We start from the raw sequence: 6,000 nt of genomic DNA, 5'->3' as shown, positions 1-6,000 counted from the left end.
TCTTCACAGATCCGTCAAAGGAGAAACGATCAGATGTTACTTTGCTCTCTTATCTTCTCACATAATCTTAACATCTAACAAGATCTACTTTTTGAAATCCTTGTTTCCACTTCGGTCATGAAATGTCAAAATAGCTTGTCATCTGGAATTTTTGGTGAATAATGGAGGTGTGATCGACAATTATGATAATGGATTATATCTTATTCGTTTTTTTCTAGATTCATTAGAAAAAAAAAGAAGCAGAAGAAGACGATGAAAATGGAAGGATGAAAGATAAGTTTTTTTTTTGTTTAATTTTATGGTTGTTCGCCAAAGGGCAGAATGGTAAGTTTCATACTTTGAAACCAAAAGTGAAGCCACGTGACCACTGTTCAAGGTATCCTCCTAATTTCACAATTGTTTTGGGGTTTTAGCCTAATTGATTCTTGTTAAACAATTAGAACTATATAAATTTAAGACACATAATTTTTAAATTTTAGGTTATATGTTACTGAAAATATTCAATAATATGATTTGATAATACACCTAAGATTTAAAACAACTAATCATATTATGACAAAAAATTATTTTAGTTAAATATTTTCAAAAAAGTTAATATTTCCAAAAATTGTTTATTGTAAAATAAAACATAAATAAATATCAAATAACGAAAGCTAACAAAATTAAAAGGATTATGTATATAAGTTAACTGAATATATAATTAATTTTCGAAAAATAAAAATAAAAATAAAAATTGCAAGACTTTCAAATAGTTATAACTATAAAAATTTAAAACATGTAATTTCTATTTTTGGTTTATATGCTATTGAAAATATTTACAAATAATATATACTATATATAAGTTGATGTCATAAATTACTTAAAACGTCCACATATTATTTTTAATCACCAAAATATGCCAAAACATTTTTCAATTTGATATTTCTAATTAATGTCAATTTTACCAAAACTTGTTTATTTCACAATAAAACATAATTATTATAAAAAGGTAAACTTAAAAAGGTAAAAACATTATATATAACTTACTTAATGTGAAAATGATTTTTTGAAATTAACATAAAAATAACTAAAAAGATAATTATTAAATAAAAATTAGAAACTTTCAAACAAAAAAAATAAAATTCAATACCAAATAAGATAATTTAACAAAATTAAAAATTATATATAATTAACTTAATATATATAATAATTTATAAACTTAACATAAAATTTAAAATTCTAGCTTCTTAAATAATTATTTTTTTTGGTTATTTCTAAAAAAAGTCAATATTACCAAAAAATGTTTATTTCAAAATAAAATATAAATCAATATAAGAAGTTAAACTTACAAAACTTAAAACATTATATATAAAGTACTTAATCTTAAACTGATTTTTTTAAATTAACATAAAAATAACTAACAAAGATAATGATTAAATAAAAAATTGAAAGAATTTCAAATAATATATAGAAATCAATATCAAATGATGATAAAAATATTTTACTTATATAAGAAACATATTGTTAACTAGCCCATTTATCTATATATTTTCAAACTGTCATTTATCAATCAAATGAAGTAATATAGTTATTTACTCATCAACAATTAAAACTTTCGTAACACTACTATATTATTTTTTGGAATAATTTTTTTTAAAATTATAATAAAAATCTTCATTAATCAATTCAAATAATTTTTTTGAAATAAACCTAAAGATATTTGTAATCTACGAGATATTTTAGAATAAGGTCATTAATAATAAAACAAAGTACATGGTGATTTTTCGTAAATATTTAATGTAATTCATCAATAAAAGTTATAGGATCCATATGTATGAAACTTTATTAGGGTAATTAACAAAACATATACAATTAAAAATAATTTCAAACGATTTTATCAAAGAAATATATATGAAGAATTGACAAAATATATGAAAACATAAAAAAATTCAAAGAGGTTCACCAAATAAATTAGTTGAAATTTAGGATATTATTTATAAATAATATTGACATTAGAGTATAGTCTCAGTGACTAGAAAAATAATAAATATGGGGTATATTCATTATATATTCATCAGTGAAAATTATATTATCTAAGAAATATTAATCAATTAAATAGAAACAATAAATTTGTGATAAACTGCTATAAATTAGAAAAATACATGTGAACTAATAAAACATCATAGTCCCGAGATTAATTTATAATCTAACTAGATCAAGTAGAGGATATATCTAATATTTTAGATTTTATATATTTTAATAAAGAAAATCTTACTTAACGTTTGTTTAAAATTTTATATATTTATTTACTCTTTTCTTATATCTAAAAAAATATATTTAATATTGTCTAAATCTCATCAAAATTGTTATTGTGATCAAAATCTAAATCTGAATATTATAATATTAGATATGCATTTTAAACAATTAAATAAGAGTATTTCAAATATATATATATATGCACACAAGAAGTATATAATAATCATACTTTCATTGTAATGTTTGGAAAATACAAAGAAAAAATCGACATTGTTCATATGGATTAATCCTTTATATCATTCAAAAAAGTGATAGATACAAAATTAAAATATTTTTTTTATAACAGTATAGTATTAGTTAATACGCATTAAACAATCTATTTTTTAAAAACTATGATTAATATAAGCACTTTTATAAATACACATATACATTTACATATAGAAGACAAAATATACCTAAATATTAATTATCTAAAAGGTATAATTTTTAAAAATTTAAATAGGAAAAATAAATGGGAAATTCTGCTTCTACCTCATTTTCTGGTATAACTATTCATGTTTCCTTCATCAAAAAGATATTTTCACAAATACATAAAGTATGACGTTTTATTAAAGAGGCAAAGACCTTTCTACCCCTATATTTTTAATATATATAAATATAAATAATTATTTAAATAAAAAACTATCTTATCATTTTAGAATTACACGTTTTTAAACTCTAACATTCTTATAAAAAAGATTCAAATTTGTTTTTTCTGATTTTTTTCCGAATATGTATTTTGGAATCGAAAACTATTTTGGTAACTATTTCAAAAATTTTATTTTGAATTTAAATATATATTTTTTAAAAAAAATTCTTAAACTTCACCCTCCAAAACCTCACCCCTCATACCTAAACTCTAAGTCTAGATTAGTTAACGGAATATAAGTGTCTAATTATTTATTTAAAATTAAAAGTAAATGTGATTAAGACAAATATGAAAATAGTAATAAAATGTGGTTGTTTAAGCAATTTCTCAAAATAATAAAGCATATTTTGTATATAATTTCACGGAAAATGTAAATAAATCATATACATGTTATTTTGAAATTATTATAAAATTAAATTTATTGTTAAAAAACTCGCGCGTAGCGCTAGTTGAAAATCTAGTTTATACTATATAAAACTTGAGGCTATAAGCCTTTGAGGGCGTCCACGTAGGATTTTAAACCACTAATCGTATTATGACAAATAAACATTCTAATTTGTTATTTTTAAATATGTCAATGTTTCAAAAAAAAAGTGTTTATTTTATAAAAATAAATCAATATCGAATAAGGCAAACTAACAAAAGTAAAAACATTATACATATATTAACTTAATATATATATATATATAACAATTTCTAAATTTGACATAAATTAACTAAAAATAATAATTAATTTTAAAATGCAATAATTCAAAAAATTATAACTATAAATTTAACTCATGATATTTAAAATTTAGGCTATATACTATTGAAAATATTCATAAATAACATACATTATATATAAGCTAAGACTATAAATCAGTGAGAAACAATTCATTATAGTTTGATTAAGATTTAAAAAATTCCATAAAATCATTTAAAATAAAATAGAAACCTATCAAACAAGGTAAGTTAACAAATTTAAACATTATAAATAAATTTTCTTAATATATAATATTTCTCAAAATGTAACATTAAAATAAAATACAAAATAAGAATTAATATTAAGAATACAAGACTTTCAAACAATTATAAATTAATTAATTTAACTCATGGTTTTCAAAGTTTAGGCTATATACTATTGAAAATATTCAAAAATAACATATAATATATATGAGGCTATAAGTCATTGAGAGTATACACATAGGGTTAGAAGACAAAAACAATTAAAATATGAAAAATCATAATTATAGTTTACTATTTCTAAAATGTTAAAATTTCCAAAATTGATGATACAAAATGGAATTCAACATCAAATAAGGCAAACTAATAAATAAATCATTAAACTAAATTAATTCATATATATATATATATATATATATTTAACCAAAAATAATATAAAATATAAAGATACAATATATTTCCTCCCAAGAACACAAAATAAAAATATACTCTTCAAAATAAAATTTCAAAAGTGTATTTTCAAAATAAATTATAAATCAATATCAAATGTGTTTTCTTTAATAATATCCAAATTGAAAAACCAAACATAATATTCATAAACAAAGAATGCGTCAAGAATATATGATTTGAAGTGAATGAAAAGTAACAGTGAATGAGAAATAGTACAAAGAAAAATGTATAACATTTGCGACGAAAAGTAGACATACAAAGCCGAAGACAAAATCTAATAGACGAAAAATGTATCACACCAAAAATCGGATAGAGTAGAAAATAATTCCAATATAAGAAAAAGATTTGAAATTTACATTCGCTCTCTCTGAAATATGTTAAGTAAGAGAACATATAGAGAGAGAGTCGCAAGCCACAATTTATTTATGAGTATCAAATTATTTTTAATCAATAAAAAAAACTAATGAATTTATTTATTCATTAAAATTTTAAATATTAATCAACACTATTATTTTATGTTTGTACAAATATTATTTTAGTCAGTTACAATCAAAATCTCCATATAAACTAAACAAATAAGCTATAATGAAATAAATCTAACATGGTGTGATATACAAGATTTTTAAAAATTATTGTTATTAAAGCAAACTAAATGATGAATTCTTATAATCATTAGTCTGATTCACCTTATATAATATATAAATTTTAAGATGCTCCCTGTTGATTTATGTTGAAGAAAATGAACAATGTTTACAAGTTAGATAAAAAATAAAGAGTATAAGAAAGCATGTCAAATAAGTTATTTAAGATTTCTAATAAAATTATAAAGACGACCAGCAATAAACTAGTACGAAAGATAACATAAAAGAATGATAGAAAAAATAATCAATATGAATTTATCATCAACACTAAAAACATACAAATTTACAAACTTATAACATTTAAAAAAATCTCAAGATTACAATAAGTACGCTATCTAAGACGTTCGTTATCTTATCTCCCACATTTAGCAACTAGAAATATTTTTTATTAAATTATATAATAGTTTTTAAAGGATTTTAATAATATTCATGGAAACTCCGAAACAAACAGATATTATCTATCATACCAAAATAATATTTTTCATATAAAAAAGTAAAGTAGACATACAAAGCCCAAGACAAAATCCAATAGACGGAAAATGTATCACACAAAAAAATCGGATAGAGTAGAGAATAATTCCAATATAAGAAAAAGTTTTGAAATTTACATTCGCTTTTTCTGAAAGATGTTAAGTAAGAGAACATATAGAGAAAGAGATTCGCAAGCCACAATTTATTTATTAGTATCAAATTATTTTTAATCAATAAAAAAACTAATGAATTTATTTATCCATTAAATTTTAAATATTAATTAACACTATTATTTTATGTTTGTACAAATATTCTTTTAGTCAGTTACGGTCAAAATCTCCATAGAAACTAAACAAATAATCTATACTGAAATAAGTCTAACATGATGTGATATACAAGATTTTTAAAAATTATTGTTATCAAACTAAATGATAAATTCTTATAATCATTTGTCTGATTCACCTCATATAATATATAAGGTTTAAGATGCCCCCTTTTGAGTTATATTAAAGAAAATATTTAGAGAACAATGTTTACAAGTTAGATAAAAAAATAAAGAGTCTAAGAAAGTAT

Source organism: Brassica napus, chromosome C4 (genome assembly GCF_020379485.1).
Source record: "Brassica napus cultivar Da-Ae chromosome C4, Da-Ae, whole genome shotgun sequence".
In the NCBI taxonomy this organism is placed as follows: Eukaryota; Viridiplantae; Streptophyta; class Magnoliopsida; order Brassicales; family Brassicaceae; genus Brassica; species Brassica napus.
The sequence above is the reverse complement of the archived record's forward strand: the minus strand, read 5'-3'. Positions refer to the sequence as shown.